The sequence below is a fragment of the Prorops nasuta genome, unplaced genomic scaffold (genome assembly GCF_024137725.1).
Source record: "Prorops nasuta isolate Cenicafe-Biocafe unplaced genomic scaffold, Cenicafe_Pnas_1.2 PNAS00001, whole genome shotgun sequence".
In the NCBI taxonomy this organism is placed as follows: Eukaryota; Metazoa; Arthropoda; class Insecta; order Hymenoptera; family Bethylidae; genus Prorops; species Prorops nasuta.
In genome coordinates, this window is record NW_027116798.1 from 14,428,541 (window position 1) to 14,439,123 (window position 10,583).

A 10,583-nucleotide genomic window follows, 5' to 3' on the forward strand; every position below is an offset into this window, starting at 1 on the left:
GAACGTAATATATCAAAAATTATATATAGTATATTCACAGCTTGTCACCGTGAACGGCGTGAACGAAGACAAATGTTAGTATACGGAAAAATAAAGTGTAATAAAGAAATAAGGAGTAGTGACCGCTTTGATCTATCTGACAGCTGAAGTACTTATGGTATAAGTGAATGAATAAAATAAAAATGGTTTTCCTAAATTGATTTTTAAATTTTATAAAATGGTCAAATGTAGCCATTAATTAATTAGATTTGGTAATAAATACAAAAAATGCGTTTTATTATAACAAATGAGTTGAGGTAAAATAAACTCAATGTTTTTATATTAATCTGTTAACAAATGCACTTTTTTTATTTATTATTGAGTCCAATAAGTTAATGGTTATTAAAAAAAAAGTTCCTTGCAATGAAAAAAAAAAATGAAAAAATTTTAATCTTCACCAAGAGTCGAACACGAGCCCACCGCGTGACAAACGGCAACCTTACCGCCTGCGCTACAGCGCTCACTTGATGTACTAAGAGCAAAACAGCCTTTTAAAGACTGACTACAATTCTTTCACTAACTCGTCATAAATGATCAAGAATTAGCTGTAATAAGAAATACATTTATCTACATAGCATTATTGTACTAAATTTATTGTTTTTAATTTGAAGCATACATTTTGCATGAAGATATGATAATTTAAGGGTAACCATTCAGTACTCTATATACAAAACTATTCATATGCTCAACTATCATAAATTAATTAAGTAATATTATAATATTTGTTATATGTAGTCGAATAACTATGATAAACGAGCATATGAATAGTTTTGTATTTAGAGTATTGCATGAACACCCTTAAAGTATCGTATCTTCATGTAAAATGTATGCTTCAAATTAAAAACATAATAAATTTAGTGCAATAATGCTGTGGAGATAAATGTATTTATTATTGCAGCTAATTCTTGATCGTTTATGACGAGTTAGTGAAAGAATTGTAGTCAGTCTTTAAAAGGCTGTTTTGCTCTTAGTACATCAAGTGAGCGCTGTAGCGCAGGCGGTAAGGTTGCCGTTTGTCATGCGGTGGGCTCGTGTTCGAGTCTTGGTGAAGTTTAAAATTTTTTCATTTTTTTTTTCATTACAAGGAATTTTTTTTTAATAACCATTAATTTATTGGACTCAATAATAAATAAAAAAATGCATTTGTTAATAGATTAATATAAAAACATTGAGTTTATTTTACCTCAACTCATTTGTTATAATAAAACGCATTTTCTGTATTTATTACCAAATCTAATTAATTAATGGCTACATTTGACCATTTTATCAATATTAAAAATCAATTTAGGAAAAGCATTTTTATTTGCTTTGAGTTTTTAGGTAAACGCAGCACCACTTCACTCGGATGACACGTAAAAATGTCACGTTTAGCGGTAGTCGCTCTTCTTCTGACGCCAATGTTGCCTGAAGTCCAAATCACACCTATGCTCTCCAGGCATAGTTGTGTTTGTACCGCTTCCCTTTAAATTTTCTATACTGCTGCTGGCTAGCGCTTATCTTCATTTTTGTTGCTAAAAGCTTGATTCTGGCATTACTGCCGTGTGGAACTATTAGTTTGCTAATAAAAGCAGAGGCTTAATTTTAAGAGATTGCAACATATAGTAATTAATATAGATACAATTGTAAAAAGAAAACAAAAATTTTATTTTACATATATTAACTTTAAATGAAATCTCACAAAGTACTGTAAAATATCAAACATGTTATATTATATATCTAATCTGTCAGCTTCTTTATTTTAATATTCATCTCAATTATCACAGTTTGATCCTCAGCGATGACACAGTAACCACATTATGGTGAATCTATTCTTTTTTTTTAATGTTCGATCCACATAGCTTCATCCTCAGCAGTGATACAGTAAACACACGTACATTACTATAATTTAATCTGAAACAAAATCCCACAAAGTACTATAAAACATCTTACATTTTATATTATATATCTATTCTGTCATTTTCTTTATTTATTATTGCATTTACCTAAATTGCTGACTCATTTATTTTAATATCTGTCTCAATTAACACAGTTTGATCCTCATCAGCGATGACACAGAAAAAACATTATGGTGAATCTATTCTTTTTGTTTTAATGTTCAATCCACATAGCTCCATTCTCAGCATTGACATAGTAAACACTTTACAATAATTTAATCTGAAACAAAATCACAAAAAGTACTATATAAAATCTTACATTTGAAATTACAAATGTAATCTGTCAGCTTCTTTATTTGTATCGTATTTACCCAATGTGTTGACTTGTTTATTTTAATATTCATCTCAATTAACACAGTTTGATCCTCAGCGATGACACAGTAACCATAATATGGTGAATCTATTCCTTTCATTTTAATGTTCAATCCACATAGCTCCATCCTCAGTAGTGACATAGTAAACACATTACTATAATTTAATCTGAAATAAAATCCCAGAAAGTACTATAAAATATCTTACATTTTATATTATATATCTAATTTGTCAGCTTCTTTATTTATTATTGTATTTACCCAGTTTTTTCACTCATTTATTTTATTATCCGTCTCAATTAACATAGTTTGAATCTCAACGATGACACAATAACCACATTATGTTTAGTCTATTCCTTTATTTTAATTTTGAAAATCCGCATAGCTCCATCCTCAGCACAGTGACATAGTAAACACATTACTATAATTTAATCTGAAATAAAATCCCACAAAGTACCACAAAATATTTATATCTTACATTTTATATTATAAAATTTATTGTTATACTTATCTAAAATGTTCAGTCCTTTATATACTTTTAAAAATTATTTTTATGTACATTTTACAAATTTCGTCACTTTATTTATTCACTTATACCATCAGTATATCAGCTGTCAGTAAGATTAAAACTGTCACTTTATTTCTTTATATTACTTTATAACTTGCGGTATGTATATTGTATTTACGATACAATAATACTAACATTTGTCTTGGCTCACGGACCATGCATTATGTATTTTGAAATTAGTAATTAGAAATATCTATATTGCGGTCCCTCTACAGTCTCTACCCTCAGACGTATTTCCGCCGACCAGTAGTATCAGCAGCGACTATAGCGTAGTACCCAAAATAGTACTACGCTATAGGATATGTCGCTTTTGGGTACTACGGTAGTATCGAAAGTACTACACTTGGCAACCTTGTCGGGACCTCGCATGAGCAATCTCCCGTTTCATCTCTGCTAGTACCCATCTAAATCGGCCCCGCGGAAGCAGGACGTTACAATATGCATGGCCGGTTTTGTCGTTGATATAGGACGTTTATTTTCAGGGACTAGATCCAGATCTCGGATCAGACACCGCAGTTGTCGCAACTTACGAAAAAAAAAATATTAGATCCCCCTAGACTAATCCGGATATAGTGAGGAGGCTTTCGTGAGAGCGAATCCGGATCCAGATTTAAGTAGAGTAATTAGGGCCTATTCAGGTGTGGAAATTTTAGCTCTCATTAGTGTCACTATTCTAACTAACAAAAGGTACATTTTAAATTTCCAATATGTTTTACTAAGATAAAGAAAGAAGTACAATAATCATTAATAATTTTCACTTTTTATATAATATATTAATTTTCTTACATAATTTCTCTTAATAACATATTAGTTACAGATTAAATAATGGATTATATGACTTTATGGAATTTTTTAATTGAAAATGATGAGGAGGAAGATAATAATACATTATCTTCCTCCTCATCATTTTTAAATAAAATATTCCATAAAGTCATATAATCCATTATTTCATCTGTAACTAATATGTTATTAAAAGAAATTATGTAAGAATATTAATATATTATATAAAAAGTGAAAATTATTAATGATTATTATACTTCTTTCTTTGTCTTTAGTAAAACATATTGGAAATTTAAAATGTACCTTATGTTGGTTAGAATAATGACACTAATGACAGCTAAAATTTCCACACCTGAATAGGCCCTAATTACTCTACTTAAATCTGGATCCGGATTAGTATAGGGGGATCTAATATTTTTTTTTCGTAAGTTGCGACACTGCGGTAAGTCTGACCCGAGATCTGGATCTAATCCCTGAAAATATACGTCCATAGCAACTAACTTTAGGGCGAGACAGACATTTCTCGGAAAACTAGACAACACAGACGTTTCTAGTGGAATAAGATGCTACAGACATTTCGAGGGGAATAAAATGCTACAGACATTTCTAGTAATTTCGATCATTTTTTTACAGAAACGAAATCAGAGAATATGATAAATCAAGCTTGCATTAACGGATTTTGATGTTTATGGTCTTATTTTAAAGCTCTTGTAAAATGTTTTAAAGTAAAATAATTCTCAATTCATGACATGTATAAATTCATATAGATAAAGTAGTTTGAAAATAATTTTGAGGTTAGGGCGGCTAAACCTGCTGTATAAGATAAGGTAGTGCCTCGACAGCATATATATATATATATATATATATGAGCAATTCCACCAATTCGGGAAATGATTAAACCGACGCACATCCCAGATTTTTTTGATATTCTCAGATCTTGTACTCTTTATCGAAAAATGATTCTCTAATTTTTTTCAGAATTTTTTATCCGTTATTTACGACGTGGTTAAATTGGAAAGTTTTTAATTTTAAGTACGTCCTATCTTTTAATTAAATTTCTATACTTTTTCAAATAACTTAATAAATTTTTTTCACACATGATATCCATTTAAAAAAATTTCAACTTTTCCAGTGGAATAATTGTTTTTCTAGTAACATCACTTTATACCGAAGAAATTAACGGTTAAAGTATAAAAATCAATTTTTCAGGAAATGCGTATTTTTTTTTTTAATATTTTTTCGTAAAGTTGAGAAAATTTCACATGGAACCTGTAACTTTCAAAACGGGATTCCTATTAAAACTCGTCTAATCGATAATAATAAAGTAAAAAAAAAGAAATAATAAATAGTTTACCCCAAGTATTATGGACTATCTCGATTCTTAGGGACGTTTTTTCCAAGTATGACACTAGAGCCTGTAATATTTATTCGAAATGACTTAATTTTATTACTATAAGTGCCGGTGTCTTTGCGTAAAAGACTACATTACGTAGGAGTACCAACATAAATTTTTTGTTCCCCAACCCTAAATATACTCTTGTTTTGAAAGTTTAAAGTTTAATATTTGTAGGTTTGAAGTTGATTTAAAAATAAAAAATGATATACAGAGTAGATAAAACACATTGGGGGAGCTATTACTACAATTAAAAAAATTTAATCTGGTACTCCTACCTAATCCCGATTTTTACGCAAAGACTCCGGCACTTACAGTAATAAAATTAAGTCATTTCGAATAAATATTACAGGCTCTAGTGTCATACTTGGAAAAAACGTCCCTAAGAATCGAGATAGTCCATAACACTTGCGGTAAACTATTTATTATTTCTTTTTATTTATTTTATTTTTATCCATTCGACGAGTTTTAATAGGAGTCCCATTTTGACAGTTACAGGTTCCATGTAAAATTGTTTCTCATCTTTACAAAAAAAATACGCATTTCCTGAAAAATTGATTTTTATATTTTAAACGCTGATTTCTTCGGAATAAAGTGATGTTACTAGAAAAACAATTATTCCACTGGAAAGCTAATATTTTTTTACATGGAAATCATGTGTGAAAAAAATTTATTAAGTTATTTGAAAAAGTATAGAAAATTAATTAAAAGATAGGACGTACTTAAAATTAAAAACTTTCCAATATAACCACGTCGTAAATAATGGATAAAAAATTCTGAAAAAATTAGAGAATCATTTTTCGATGAAGAGTACAAGATCTGAGAATATAAAAAAAATCTGGGATGTGCGTCGGTTTAACCAGTTCCCGAATTGGTAGAATTGCTCAAACATATATTATAACCATGGGCTTATTAAAGGAGCAAACCAAAACCGATTATTCGAGAAATAAATAAAAGCAATGTTAAAATCTAGGACACTTAGTTTATTCACAAATATATACCGAACGGGTAGATAAGTGAAAAAGGGTGGGGGGGAGCTATACAAAGTAAAGGGTAGCCCTGCCAGGACTCACGCACACTTGTTATACAATTCGGTCATCTTTCGTACTCGCATTCAAACAATCAAAAGGGACGGAAATAGAGGTAAAGGGGAGTAGGTTGGAGAGAAAGTGGAATACGCGGGGAAGGACGGAACGGGATACGGGAAGATAGGCAAATCAGGAAAATAAAAAGGAGAGGTAATACCGGCTACTCTTTTGCGGGTCCTCGAACGGCAGCATCCTTAATCTTCGACGACAAATCAATTAGACGATTCAGTCGGTTGATCTCGGAAAGCCCCTTACAATATGGCACCACCGCGGAAAAGTTCAGCACGGCAGCGGAATCGACAGGCCAGTCGACAATAGGACGGCATAACAAGGAGTGAGCCTTGTTCCTTCTTCTTGGCCCAATTACCCAGTTCCGGGTCTTCCTCATTTACATAATAGCCAATCAATCGTCCTGATGGATAGATGACAGGTGGCTTGATCCCATTAATCCAATCAATAGTCAGGATCGATCCTTATTCCAGTCCATTCCGGAGTTCGGCACGAAACTGGGTTGGCAGCACTGCTTGGAGATGAGGTGGTAGCGCTGACTCTGTGGCGCGGACTTCGAACGCCGATGAGTGCTTGGACCGCTAGAGTAGGAGAAATAATGTAGGGACGGAACGGTGACTAAGGCAGGGGAGGAAGGGGGAGGGGGGATTACTGACACGGAATGGGGATGGAACGGGGTAGATATGTACAATGACCGGCAGAAATGGCGTCCCTTGATGCGTTTAGGAACCGCATTTTAGGATCCTTCACTGTATACTCTATTCTGCTAGGCGGAGATAGGGGAATGGAACGCGATAACTATAGTAGTTAGTTTATCTCGCTCTAAATGCGTGAGTGCGAGAGAGAGAGCTTTATACGGCATAGCAGGGCAAGCCAGGCGTCCCGAGGCTTATTTCTATCTGTGCCATTGCCTATGGCTATCTCTCTCGCTCGGTAAGAATCATTCGTCCGTCCTTGTTTAGGTCAGTTCTACGCCAATGGATACTCTCTAAAGAAGATTTTCTCAGGCGACACCATTGAAGACTGCGAATACAGCGGGGATTTTAAAATACTGTGCACCTGTCACTGTCAAACGTCAGTATGAAAGATTATTGTCGCTTACAGCGTTTGGTGCAATTAACATTATAAGTCTGGATTATTATGTGATATTCTGTAATGCACAAAAACAAATGCCGAAGAAGCGAGCTCCTGCTCATATGGATTAGATTACAAAAAAAGCATAAATATAACATTGTATATTTTAAGGTTTGCAAAAATATGTTTGGAAGCAGTAGCAATGCTTCCAAATAATTAACAAAAAGAAAAGATAGTAATGCTTTTAAAACGAAAAAAAAAAAATATCTCCCACGAGATTCGAACCACCGACAAAAACGCTCTAACTAATCTTCGAGGCAAGCGACCTAGCCACTGAGCCACGAACTCTTCATGACCATTGATCAAGATTTCTTCAATGTAAATGATATTTTAAACTGAAGGATATTGAGATATATTATTATCAATGTGTAACGATTATAAAAATATTTCTCTAATAATAATTAGTTAAGTGTGCGCGTTTAGGATATTATTCTATACATGTTAAAATTTAAAAGAAATAACTCTTCTTAGTCTGATTAATAAACGAGTGAATTTTATTAATTAAAATTATGTTATATTTACAAGAAAAGTTACATAAGTGGAAACCAGTATATTCTTATATTTAAATGAGTTTCTTCTATAATGCAAATAACTTATTGGTTTAAAAAATTAAAAGTAAATTAACATATGTATATATATATGTGCATTACAGAATATCACATAATAATCCAGACTTATAATGTTAATTGCACCAAACGCTGTAAGCGACAATAATCTTTCATACTGACGTTTGACAATGACAGGTGCACAGTATTTTAAAATCCCCGCTGTAATTGCAGTCTTCAATGGTGTCGCCTGAGAAAATCTTCTTTAGAGCGTATCCATTGGCGTAGAACTGACCTAAACAAGGACGGACGAATGATTCTTACCGAGCGAGAGAGATAGCCATAGGCAATGGCACAGATAGAAATAAGCCTCGGGACGCCTGGCTTGCCCTGCTATGCCGTATAAAGCTCTCTCTCTCTCGCACTCACGCATTTAGAGCGAGATAAACTAACTACTATAGTTATCGCGTTCCATTCCCCTATCTCCGCCTAGCAGAATAGAGTATACAGTGAAGGATCCTAAAATGCGGTTCCTAAACGCATCAAGGGACGCCATTTCTGCCGGTCATTGTACACTGTGCCAAATTGATTCGTGTGTTAATACCTGTAAGATTTGGAGTAAACCATACTATGGTAAAAATATGTGAAATTGGAATAAACTATAACAAATAGTTTAGACAACTGCAAAGAATATTTAGTATAGTCAGATATCTATAGGGTTTTTGCCATAAATCTTGTGTCGAGGCGAGGGGATTTCTAAGGGGTTTGTCCATAGCTGTCAAATGGCGCGATTAACCCTCAATTCTGTATTGTAAACAAAAATAATATTTTTGGAAAACGATTGCGGAAAAGAAGGAAGGATTTTAATACATAACAGTGAAGAAAAAATATATTAGATGAGTATAAATTAATAAAAAAAATGAAAATTAATGTGAATTTTTAAGGAAATATACTTTGTGGTTATTGTATTTTTGTTACAGGTGAAATCCTGTTATGATGACTTTCTATTAAGGAAAAAGTACTTATAAACAAATAAGTGCAAAAGCATTAATATATAAAGCATTTCTGTGTGGCCCAGTAGTCATTTCTATAATTGTGACTTAATGTTATAATAGTGAATGTGTAAGCGATTAGTGTATATACAACGAACTCTTATTGCAAATTGAATAATCTTGTAGGACAATGTTTTAATTGCTATTATTTCAAATTAAAGCTAGTTCAATAAACATATTATTTTTATTGCTTCCCTTTCTCCAAATTCTATACACACACAGTAATTACCTATTCTCGTAGTAGTCATATATTCTTTAAATTACTAACAAAATTACAACTATTTTATATTTGTAAATTATAGCTGTTTGTTGGATTGGTCTTTATTATTCAATGTGAGACAAATTGCATAGGGTTTAGGCAAATATCTTATTGATCCGCCACATTCTTTCATATCTTATGTTACATTTATTTGCCTCCGTTGCACTATTATCTTCTAGTCTTTAACATATAACAATAATTCTCCAATCATTTTTGCATATACAGGGTGTTTCACGTAAAGCGCCCCAGCTCGAAAAGAGGACTTAGAGCGCATGGTGGGGGCAGATGCATCTTATTGGCCGCGGTTGGAGAGAGAGTAAGAGAAAGAGGATAATAGTTGACCAAAGATGACTGATGTGAGCGGGGAAGGGAGGGGCAGCGATACGCTAGGCGTATTGTCTAGTAAAGGATAGCTCTATCCTTCTCCACGTTAATCCTTCTCTCTCCCTCCGCGGCCAATTACATGCATCTACCCCCACCATGCCCTCTGAGTCCTCATTTCGAGCTGGGGCGCCTTACGTGAAACACCCTGTATACAGACTTGATAATACTGCTGACCTACAATTATTTTTGTAATAGTTGAAATGATTGTTACACCATTATCTTGTTTAATTTGAATAATGAATATTTGAATGATGGTATTTTATCTTTACATATGCTGGCATTATTTCTGCAAGATATTTCTTATAATGTTTGGGAAGATAAAGTTCTTTAATAGGTATGTGTATACAGCTGAGTTCATCTTATTTTCAGCTTCGAATAGTTTTCCAACTACACGTTTGGATATTCACTCTGCAGATAAAATACTTATTTCGTTACTCCTATTATGATATTGTTAGAATTGATAGAAAGATATATTAATCCTTTGAAAATGATATATTATATGTTTAGTAACTGGATATACTAAAGATTTAGAACAGGTAAATTTCACAAACAAATAGGACTAACTAAATATGTATTACATATTGAGGAAGAATATCCAAATGTGAATTATTTGAAGCTAAAAGCAAGATAAATTCAACAATACACTTAAATGTATTGGAGAACAATATCCTCTCAAATGTAAGGAGAAGATATCCTATGCAAGAGGTGCCAAACATTATAAGTAAAATAATTCAAGTGTCCATTCTTCAATTTTAATAGAACATTGGTTTACCAAACATCTTAACATTTATAAAATTAATTAGTCAATAGAATAGCCATATCCAAGTGTATTTAAAAATAGCACAAAAATATTGGTATATATGAAAACTAGAAAAAGACACTAACGAGGAAAATAGATCTTATACAAAATGTGGAAAGATATGGCGGATCAATAAGATATTTGCCTAAACCCTATGCAATTTGTCTCACATTGAATAATAAAGACCATTCCAACAAACAGCTATGATTTACAAATATAAAACAGTTGTAATTTTGTTAGTAATTTAAAGAATATTTGACTACTACGAGAATAGGTAATTACTATGTG